Source organism: Miniopterus schreibersii (assembly GCF_964146895.1).
Source record: "Miniopterus schreibersii genome assembly, chromosome: 2".
NCBI lineage: Eukaryota > Metazoa > Chordata > Mammalia > Chiroptera > Miniopteridae > Miniopterus > Miniopterus schreibersii.
In genome coordinates, this window is record NC_138102.1 from 155652135 (window position 1) to 155664405 (window position 12271).

The 12271-nt window shown below is 37.0% G+C and overlaps 1 protein-coding gene across 2 annotated transcripts in view; it reads left to right on the forward strand.

Annotated features, from left to right (window-relative positions):
* Nucleotides 1-12271, forward strand: part of ITPR2 (inositol 1,4,5-trisphosphate receptor type 2) — a 405501-nt gene that overhangs the window by 254246 nt on the left and 138984 nt on the right. The gene's annotated exons all lie outside the window — the stretch shown is intronic.

Genomic DNA, 12271 nt, shown 5'->3' on the forward strand with positions numbered 1-12271 from the left:
AAACCCAAAACCCTTATCCACTTATCAACAAAATAAATTCTAGCACCTTCCTTCAGGAAGATTTATATTTGTTTACTGATATGTTATGTGAAGTATAATTTTTGTGATGTTTCTGATTTTTAGTTTTTGCACCTCGGTAGTGTGAGGTATCCATGGAAACTGTCTAGCCTGTGCTCAGCACACTGGACTGCCTTCCCACACGGGTCAAGACACAAACAGTCCTAGATACCAGCTTGATTTATTGTGCCTTAAACATTAGGCAGTTTTAACAAGAAATTGGCTCCTAATTGACACATACAATTTTATATTTAATTTGCGGTTTGAGCCTCTTCACATTTTACTAACAGATGTAACATTCAAAATGTGTGCCGTTATAATACATCTGTTGCCCAGATGCATTTAAATGCCAGAATTTTGTGGCACACAGCAGTAGTACCTCAGCTGCGTAGTAAAAATTGAGACAGAGCTGACATTATTTTCTTTAAGATACATATTTAAAAATCATTGAAATAGTGGATTTCTTTAACCAATCTAATGGATTTATTTTATATTTTTATATCAGTTTTATTGAGATAGTCACACATCATAAAGTTCATTCTGCTAAATTAAAGTATACAGTTCAGTGAATTTTATTATATTCACAGATTTGAAACAATACCCACTGCCTAATTTTAGAACATTTTTATTACTCCAGAAAGAAACCCCATACCCATTAGCAGCCACTCCCCATTCCTCTACCCCCAACTCCTGGCAACCACTAATCCGTTTTCTGTCTAAATGGATTTGCCCCTTTTAGACACTTCATATAAATTCAATCATAAAATATGTGTTTATAACGGCCTTCTTTCACTTAGTATAATGTTTTCAAAGCTCATCCATGTTGTAACATATCAGTACTTCATTCCCTTTTTATTGCCAAATAATATTCCATTGTATAAATATATTGCATTTTGTTTTTCCACTTATTATTTGATGGACATCTGGGTTGTTTCTACTTTTTAGCTACTATCAATAATACTGCTATTAACATCCATGTACAAGTTATTTTGTGGACTTATGTTTTTACTTCTCTTGTGCATATCCCTACGAGTGGAATTGCTGGGTCATTTGATAACTATGTTTAATTCTTAGGAACTACAAACTAGTTTTCCAAAGTGGTTGCACCATTTTATATTACAATCAGCAATGTGTGTCACAATTTTCCCCATCCATAGATTTGTTTATTGTTTGTCTTTTTTATTTTAGTCATTGTAGTATGTATGAAGTGGTATCAAGGGGTGATTTTTTTTTTTTTTTTAAGTAGAGCAATTTAATACTATCCGTGCTTCACAAATTAGTTAAAGGCATTTCTCTTATTTATTTACTTTTCCATCGATCTTGATTTGTAAGTAAATAAATATCCCTTTTCTCTCCATCAATGTCGTCATTTTCTTTACTGATTTTAATGCAAGCCCAACTCAGAGCACCTGACATCAAAACTCAAGATGGTGGTGAGCTTAAGTATCATATAGAACATGTAGCAATGAAAAAGGGAAAACATTGAAAACATAGTTTGATTATGTGATTAAATATCCAAATTTCTGGTATAATTTATAATTTCATCTTGCTTTATATAAACTGAACAATGGGTATGAAAGTGATACCCATGCTGTGAGCTTAGTTGTTACAGTGCCAGTTAAGGGACATCCTTATTTTTTCATTCAGTATAATTCCTCTCATCAGATCTAATATGCCATCAGTTCTGTCACCAGAAAGAAAAAGAATGCTGCCAATTAAGTTGTGACACACCATTGATTTTATTTTTATTTTTATTTATTTTTTAGTTCTATATACCTCTCTGTTATTTACTTATTTTTAAATTAAAAAAAAAAAATTTCAATTACAGTTGATATACATCATCGTATTAGTTTCAGGTGTCCACCCCAGTGACCAGACATTACATAACTTAATAAGTTTCTCAACCCAGTAAATCCCGCACCATGCTCAGTTATTAGAATATTATTGACTATATTCCCTATGCTGTCCTTTACATCCCCATGACTGTTTGATGACAACCAATTTGTACTTAATCCCTTCACCTTTTGATTTTAGAGTGACCTGTATAATCAGAAATGTTAAAATGTGTGTGTTAGAATTATTGAAATGGAATAGGAGATGTGCTTGTTCACATGATAGTTTCTTATTGTTGGAGGCACACCGGTCATCTATGCTTACCAATACCCAGGGAAGAAAGCAAGAGTTTTAATACCCCGGAGATGTGATAAATAACTTTATAAATATGCATTAATATCCACGAGTATAAAGAGGATATATTACATATACACTCACGCACACACACACACAGAGATAAAGGGGAGAGAGTTAGTTATTGACTTACTCTTTCCCAGCTCAGAAGTATTAGATCAGCAACCTATAGTTAACTGATTCATTTTCCTCTCCTCTTCAACTTTCTAATTAAAAATAGCTGATCTACTTCTAATCTAATTTATTGAAGATTTTTAAGCTCCCTTTTCAGCTTGAGAGTATTTCCTCTTGTTTATTTCGGAAGCTAACGTCAGCAGGCGATTCGCAGGCCTGTGAAATGCACATTGACAGCGCAGAACCAAGCCTAGCGCCACAGCACCACCAAGCAGCCAGGCTTCCATATCAGCAGATGTGCTTCGCATGTTATTAAAAGTAAAGTGTTAGTTTCTTACTGCCCTGGATTCCAGTTGCAGTGCCAGATGAAGTAGTGAAATATCTGCCATGGTGTATGCCATGGGGAACCCAAATGATTTTCAAAATAGTGTTCAAAAGACTGTATAAACCTCATCAAAGGCCTTTGGAAAAAGCCTCCTTCCGGGATAGACGTTTGGCACTCTGTCCTTTAGCACCTTTGGGTTTGTTGGATGGAGGCCTCATTTTTTTTTTGATAAGTGTATGGGTGCTTCAGAATGTTGATGAATGTTTATAAAGACTGCCTAGTTTCCACTAGTTCTAAATCACTGCCTCATGGGTTTTCCCTCTGAAGTTCTTTGAAAATTATGGTTAACCTGTAAAACACCATTAGGAGCTCATGAGAGCAGATAAGTGCTTGTATTGGAGCAGACGAAATATATGGTCTCATGGACAGTTTGATGCAAGAAAGGATCAAAATTAAGTCTACAGAATTTTTAATGTCTAATGACAAACACCAAAAGGAAGTGATTTTCGTTTCATGATGGAAAACTGGGATAAAATAGAATTATCTTTAATTTTATCATATATTATAATTTATGACTCAAACATTATTTTTAAAGACAAGAGTGACTTTTTCTCTTTTTAAAATGACATATTCACATAATATTAGAGATTCTGTTGCTAAGTCAGATCCCTGTGTGATGTACAGAGTCAAGGAGGTTTCTGTGTTTTTCAGTAAAAGATGAAACTTCTATTGCAATAGATATAACAAGGGAAGAACTTGGACTGGATTTTGGCATATTAATGTGTTCAGATTGAGTGTTGGAATTGTTCACCTTTCTTTTAAGTGTTCTAACATTTGCTTGTTGAATTCCAACACAACTGCCTTCTTTTAGCCATAGAACCATAGTTAATGAGTTTGTGCACTAAAAATATTTAATATGCAAGTAACATTGAATATATCTCAAATATTTGCCAAAGTTATAAGACATGATGTACAACATATTGCAGTGTTTAATAGATGGCATTCAGCACCAAATTTCGTTGTTGAATGTAGTGATCACTCCTTTAGAATTACTGATTTATGCGTTCATTCAAAGATAATTATTGAGTACTTAATGTGCCAGATTTTGCATGAGGTGTTGAAGTTCATGGTCTGCCAAAAAGGAAGGAAAGGCACAGTTTCTGTGCTCATGGTGCTTATAATCTAGTAAGGGAGATAGAAATCATCTAAAGATTGATGCGAATAAATATAAAACTAAACCACATGGTGAAGTACATGGTGTTATGAGAGGATTGAAGGAGAGCTAGGTTGGTAAGGTCAGAGAGGATGACTCTGTGTGGTTGAGCTGAGAGCTGAAGGTTGATCAGGAGTTAACCAGGCAAAGCTGGAAGTCTGGGCAGGGGGAGGTGGGAGGCTTGAAAGCCTGGCTGGCAAATGGGAACATCATCTGCTAGTGTCTTGAAGCTGAAGGGCACATGATGAGACACTGTAGGTGTTGTGTGCCGGGAGGAAGGTGTAGATTGGTTCAGAGAACAGTGGTGAGGATGGTCCAAGATTTGTAGGTGTGGGATCATGAATTCTCACCTAGGCCACGCTATGGATTTTGGTCAGTGTTCAAAGAGAGGTGGAAAACAACAGAACATGTGTAGAAAGCAGCCACAATTTTGTTTAATACAGGTATTTTCTTTTAATAAAATATTGACTTTATATGAAAGAATATTACAACATCATTTTTAATTATTAAGCATAATAACATAATAAAGGCCCCTGAATCCCCCCCCAGCCAACTGAAGAATGAGAACATCTTGGGTCTACTTTGGTGCTCTGGCTGCCCCTCTCAGAGACAATTGGGAGGTCGCATTTTTCATGCCACACTGCAGGTCTTGTAGGACTTGTTTCTGTTTTTTCCCTCTCTCAGCTTTAGGTTTCTAAGATTTATCAAGGTTGTCGTGTGTTGCTGTGAGGCTTTAGTTCATTCATGTTTACCACTGTATAATATTGCATTCTGGGAATATACAACGATTTATTGATCCATTTTCCTGTAAGTGGATATTTGGGTTGATTCAAGTTTTGTGTTTTTGTTTGTTTATTTTTTGCTTGTTTGTTTGATATCAACGCTAATATACATGCGTAGTATGCTGTACTATGTGTCTCCTGGGGCACATGCTTTGGAATTGCTGGGTGAGAACATATGTTTTCCAGAGTGATTGTACATAAAAATCAATTTGCATTCCCACAATTGATCCACATGCTCTCCAGCACTCGGTTTTGTAAGACTTAAATTTTCCCAGCCTAGTAGGCCAATGTAGTGTCTTAGTGTCGTCTTAATTTGTGTTCCCATAATCACTGTTACAGGTAAGCATTTTTTCATGTTTCTTGGCCATCTGTGTACCTTATATGAAGTGCTGTTTCAGTTCCTTTGTCCACTTTTGTACTGGATTATTTTTCCTCACTGATTTGTAATCATCCTTTATATATTCATTTATCCTGAATTTTAGTCCTCTGCTATTTCATAACCCTTTGTGTACTGAGTGGAGAATGTGTTTGAAGGGCACCGAGTGAGTATAGGGAGAATGATTAAGAAGCACAGTTTTTCCTAACGAACAAGTGTTGTATGATAATTTTATCAGTATATATTCAATATTTTTCGTAAGTTTCTTTTGTTAAATATTAGGACAGAAAATTGCTCTGTTCCGATATATCTTGGAATATTGGTTTTCCAACTAACACTACTTTAAGAAAACTTGATCTAAATTGACTTCTGAAGAATTCTGCTTTGTACATGCAGTAGGGATGGTTGAAACCTGTGCATGTGTAGGTGTTATTTTTATGAAACCATAATATACTGATCAAGTTTACTTCAAAGTAATCTACAAAATGAATGCTGTTTTTCATTAGCCTTTTCTCAAAAAATTGTGGAAGGTTGGAGCAAGATGTGTGTTAGCAGTTAAAAGCTCTGGCTGTCTTCCTGGCACTGGGCATTGTAATATGCTATATTTATTATGAGTTGTGCAAGTCTTATTTTCCTTTCAGCGCTAAAAAAATATTACAGTAACTGTTCATTTAGCACTTATTGTGGGCTAAGAACATAAAGCTTTTCCTATGTAATTTCTAATCTTTAAAATAGCCTTGCAGTATGGATATTACTATACACAAATGGGGAAACTGAGTCTCAGGACAGTTAAATAAGCTTCTAGAGATTAAAATGCCAGTGGCAGAGCCAAGATTCAAACCAATTCCGTTGGTCTCTGAACATTATAATTTCCACTAAGTACACAGCCTTTTAATGCTTGGGGCTTCCATAAAATGCATGTATTATATGTAAAATTGTGTGTAGATATTCTCATGTAATTCTCAAGACAAGACCTTCCTTTGGAGTTGTGCTGTGCAGACCTCTTCTTCATTCTATAGATTCCATTAAGTATTTCTCTCCTATCTTAGGAACTTCTAAATATAGTCTGAATTTATTAAAATTTAGCTCCATACTTCTTTTGTTAAAATGTTTGCATTGATTGATAATTAATGCAAGTGTTAATTTTCTTCCTCCCCTTTAAGGACAATTTCTAACATTTCAGGGGAAAGGGATGAGGTTCTCTCTCTCTCTGTCTCCCCCCACCCCATGTTGTTTCCCTAACAGCTTTTAGATTCATGTGCTCTTCTCATTGCCCGTTTGGCCAACGTTCTCTTGATTATAGATCAGTAGATCATAGCCTGGAGCTCAAAGACGGCACTGAGAATTTGAGAGACTCCACAGAAACAGGAAGGTGAATATAGGGCTGCTGAAGAGTAGAGTGCTGGTCTCACCTCTTTATGTATTATTGTTCCTTACCTCTTGTTACACCACCTTGCAAAATTGAATTTACGTATCAGTCTTTACTAAATGATGTGGAAATATAACAGCATCTCAGCACTTGAGCATCTAAAACAGCAAGCTAAATATGACCTTTCCCATTGTCCAGGAGGAAAACTCGCCCATTGTACTTCATGTCACATTCAGATCAAGGTCGGCGCTCACATTTATTCCCATCTCTTTCCCCCTCCTTTACCCTCTTGTGTTCTCTGAAGCCTCCCATAATCTGAGTTTACCGTTGAGCTGTATCCCTACCTCACATGCTTCAGGACACAGTCTTTCCAGAAGCTTTGAAACGACCACTTGAAATTCCATTTTCCTAGCCTTTGCTGTGAGCGCACGTGCTTGCCTTGGCAGCGTATTGATTCCATTTTTTCACTAACAAATAGTACTGTAGTAGCTTTCTACACTCCGTACTGGGGGATCGTGGGCTTAGCTTTATTGGTTGTGCATAGTGCCGTTTGAGTGTGATTTTATGAGGTAAGTGATTTATGATGTGTGAGTCCAGTAGTGTTGCTTCAATAGGGAAATGTTATCTAGAGCTTACCCATTCATCGCTTGCTTATTTCGTCTTCTCTGAACTCTTTATGTTCTGGAAGTTAGATGAAGACTGCTTACTCAGAACACAAAGCAATTAGGAGTAGAAAAATCCATTCTCAAGTGCTGTTGACAAGGGGTTGCATAAATTCTCAACCTCTGAAGTTAAGTAAGACCCTGTATTAAAATGGTTGAAGTGTATGAGTCTGTGGAGTCTGATGTTAATCAGTATGCTTCCTGGAAATAAGTTACTGAGAGGCTTTGATTATACCCCAAAGAAGATAGTTTTCTTTCCTCTTTACTAGTTATGGGGCAAAGAGCCATCCCCTAAAAAGCCTTCTTAGCAACCCTGTTTGCCTAGAGGCTAGGATATTTGATAAACCTGGAGTGATGACTGAAGTCACTTTTATCTCCAGCATCATCATCAAAAATTTAAATACCACCTTGGCCAGCATGGCTCAGTTGGTTGGGCATCCTCCTGTGCACCAAGAGGTTGCGGGCTGTTTCCCTGGGGCGTGCGGGAGGCAGCTGATGGATGTTTCACTCTTACATTAAGGTTTCTCTCTCTCCCTCTCCTTTCCCCTCTCTCTAAAAGTCAATTAAAAATTAAATAATATTATATACTGTTTAAATGTTTAAATTCACAAATGGAATCAAATGGCCTGAATTTTTTATTTTGAAAAACAGTACGATATGTCTAACTGTATATATTTGAAAATTCTTTTAGTATATGCTGCACAATTGCTTTTTACAATATATATGTCTAACTGTATATATTTGAAAATTCTTTTAGTATATGCTGCACAATTGCTTTTTACAACCCCTTTCCTAGTTCCTGACACATGGCAGAAATGTAATATGTGTTTACAATGAATATTTTTTTAAAAAGGGAAGGAGAGAAGATGGAAGTAGATGTCATTGTAGTGTATGAATAACTGGTTTGAAAATGTTCCAGTCTTTTTTTATTTCATAAACTTTTTTTACTAGAATTGTTGAGACATCTGTATGTTTTCCAAGAGTATAATGATTGTGTCATTGTGTTGATGAAGAGCATCTTGTGAATATATGTAAGAACTACTACTATTGACATTTGTGTTTCTCACCTTATGGAAGCTGAGGAAAGCATTTGGGGAAGGAGTTGCCTATATTCCTTGGAGTCAGTGACCAAGAAATTCAAAACATTAGACAGCTAGATTATAGGGGATTGGCCACAATCCCAGAGGAGTTCCTTGAAGATATAGTTGATTATAATGGTGGATCTAATGTAATTCCATTAGGGTACAGCTGTTACAATGATTTATTTGAAATTAAAAATGTAGCTTTTCACCCCTGGGAATTCAAATGCGGAAAAATATCTAATCAGACATGCTGTCTTTAAACAAAAAGGTTAAGGAAACACTAATTAGGCCAAAAGTACCAAGTTTAATGATAAATTGAGACTATGTGGAGACTACAGATACATGCAGTCACCCCCTCGAAGATCTTGTCCAAGCTGGCCTTTGAGGGAAAACCCCAAATTAAGTATCTTTAGTTTGCAATTTTTACTACCTTTTGAATTTTCAGTTGAGGAATTAGTTTTCTAGGATGCTGGTTGTGGTATCATCTTTTGATGATGTCTTGATGATATTGTCCACAATGGAAAAAATATTACATTAGTATACAAGTTTTCCAGGGGAAAGGGAGCAGACGTGGAATTAGTACCTCAAATATCACAGTGCTGAACTCTTCACTTCCAATGCTGTTAACTCCTGTTAAGGCAAACAGTGTTGTGCTCTCTCTAGAATCAAAGAAAATCTTTCGTCTTTTCTAAGACTAATAAATTTTTGTTATCTTTTCTATCCGCGAAAGACACTAAGTTCTGAGCTTCTTAATTTTTGATACATTGGAACTGGTGCCACAGGAAGTGGTCAGGATAAAAGCAGTCCTCCCAGATATTCACAAACTGTCAGCATGACTTCTCTGGCCACAGAAGATGTCTTTTTATGGAGATGTTTTGTTGTAATTTCAGAAGGTGATTGTTAGTTATCTTGGCTATGTTACATTTAGCACATCTGGGATGTGTTCACATGAAGACATTGGCTAAAAGCTGTGTCTTGTGGCCTGGAATTGACTCTGATACGGAAAAGACTGGAAAGGACATTTTTCTGCTACTTGGCCTAATCCAACAAAGACACCTTAGCTGGGAAGCCCAGTCAGGAATTCATGTTGGAATTGAAGAGCCAGTGCAGAAGTCAGATTTCTTTGTTGTTGTAGAATTCTTTCAAAATGGATTAATGTGCTTTTAGTTCTTTCCCAAATTCCTGCCATAGCAATTATAACTCAGAGGACAATAATTTACAACCCTGGCCCCACGGTTTCTGACAGTGGTTCTACAATCACTTTATTTGAGTTGAAGGAATTTGGGGAAAGGACTTGCACCTGTGCTCTCAGCACTGTAGCCCATCAGACAGGGGAGCCCAGGAAGAAGGCCCCAGGGCAAGTGAAACACAGTACCTGCCTCTCATCCCTCAAGACAGAGCTTGATATTTGCCAACAGAAGGCAGTTCTGCTAAACTTGTGATGTAGCAATATCTAAAGTTTTCCAGTCTTAAACGAGGGTGACTAAGACAAACAGACCATAATCCTGTTCTATCTGAACTTATTTTTTGTTCATTTTTAGCACCAACTGGAGCTTGAACCAAGGTGGCATTTTTTTCCATTTTAGTGAAATTGTAAGGAACATTTTATATAGTGAGGTATATGCATATTAGCTCACTAGTACAAGGACTGGTTAATAGTGGACATTAGGATTTTTGGGCAGTTTATCATGTATTATTTTTGTCATTTTCTTAGTACATTAGAATTTTTTTTACTTTTGTGGGAAGGTTTGGTATAAAGTGAGAGAGTGTGTACAAAAGCACTTTGTAAATTATAAATTATTTCATGATGTGGATAATATTAATTCTGGCAGCAATGACATCAACTATACACAACTTATACTTACTGTGTGCCAAGGACTGTCCTACATACTTTACATATTTTCACTTGTTTAATCATCACAGAAAACAGTGAGGGTAAGTGTTATGAGTATTCCATTTGACAGTTCTGGAACTGAAGCACAGGTTGGTAAAGTAACTCTCTTAAGATCCTCCAGTTAGTATGTAGTATAGAGGGATTGGAACCTAGGCAGTGTGGTTCCAGAGTTAAGGACCAGATATAGGGAAACCCCTCCCCTCTCTATGTCATTTCCAGTGTTAGGAAACATATGCTTCTAACTAGGCTGGGATTGGATAAGAAGAGTGTTGCTTATTTGATTTTGATGTTATTAAATCTGATAAGTACCTGTGATTTTGTTTTATCTGCCTAAAGAGAATTTAGAAATAATGATAAATAGTGTGCTTTTTAAAATTTGATGTGACACAGTTCTTACTCTGTGGTTGGTTTTGGACAACTTTATTCTTCTAGCAATATAAAAAGCATTTTTTAAAACAAAGGGTAAATTGCAGTTTTTTATTTCTAAAAGGAAATAAACTATTTTTTGTTCATCTCTTGGTTGGGTTCGTGGAGTGAGGTTAAAAGTCTGTCTTTACAGAGAATCAAAAGGGAGTGAGTTTACAAGGGCCCAGGCCTCTATTCACAACAGGTTCATTTCTAGACAGAGACACTGACTTGTGCAATTTCAAGAAAAACAGGCCAGGATTTTCACATTTGTGAGCTTTGTTCATTACAGCTGGGCCAACTGTATCTTACAGCATTAGAGTGATAAGCAGTGCATTGGTCTGTAGAGGTGAGAACCATGATTAGTACAAGAAACCCAACTACCCTTCATTTAATTTTAGTCTTTCAGTTAATTTTTCTCCCCAACTTACAACTTCAGTCCCATAGCTTATGGGTGTAACAGTTCCCTTATTAGCATCTCCTTCTACTGTGATGAGATAAATAGTAAAAGCTCATTTGATTCCAAAGAAATGTTTTGTTTTGTTTTTCCTCCCCCTTTGGAAGGGTCACTCTTTGGCCTGATGAAATTAACTCAACTCATAAAACTTTATCTTAAAAGGAAAAAGGAACTGTTTTTCATTTCTTATGTCTTCCCTGGGCACCCCACTTAGGTTTTATAAGGGATAGTAGAGTTGCATTTGTTGGTAGAATAAGCTGTTACTTCTCACTCTTTCTTCCAAGACTAGTCATCACCTTTACTCACTACACCCCTTTATATAACAGTCTTAGAGGAAGGAAACATGAAATAGGAAACCATCATAAATGTTTGTGTTCTAAAATCTTAAGTATCAATAAATAAATGTCACTATAAAGATAAATAACTCCAGACACTTTGAGTGTCAAAATTCTTGGCATTGTGACATTTGGGACATATTTATTGCGCACTGACTGTGCACAAGACAGCTTTGCTCTGGTGGTCACATGGGTTAATGGCAGAGGTGTACAGGTAATGCCTCTTCAGGGTCCACTGTTTCCCCTTCTGGTCTTCCACAGGGCCTACTATGCATCTCTGCTATGGAACTGACCTTGTTGTAAGCTCCTTGGGGGGAGGGTTATGTCTTATTCACTTAGCATAGTTTCTAAAACACAGTACGTGCCTAATGAATATTTGTAGAATGAAGAGGGAAGCCACGACATGTCCATAAGTAAGACAGAGGAGCTTTTTAGGCAGAGAGTATGAGGTGAACAAAGAGAAAGTCTTAGAAAACTGTGGTTGAGAAATCATAACATAGTTCACTTTGGTTAAAATATAATGTGTGAAAGCCCTGCTGGAAGCTCCAGTTGAAAAGATAGAATAGGTAGGATTTCACAAATCACTGTCAAGTTAGGGGGTGGGTAGTAAATGGTCCCTTAAGTTTGTAGCCTAAATGACCAGAATCATTGTGATCACCTTAAAATAAATGGAAATTGAAAGAAGAACAATTTTAAGAGAGAAGGACTCGTCTGTTCTGAAAAATTGAGTTCGAAGTGCCAGCAGAACCTCCAGATGTTCAAGGAATTCGAAGTGGAAACAGGATGAGAAGCTTCGGAGAGCAGGGTCAAGGCCGGAGGAAGCACATTTGGCGGTCAGACCTTCAGAAGGGATTGTGCAACGGAGGATCAGACGAAATTGCGGCGGAGAGAGGGAAGATGCAGAGAGGAGGCCAGCAGGAGAGCGGAGGACAGGACCTTGGGGCTTGAGAAAGAAAGATGATAAAGCATGAGAGAGAAGGAGCTGCGAGAGCTCGTCCCAGCCCAGAGGGCGG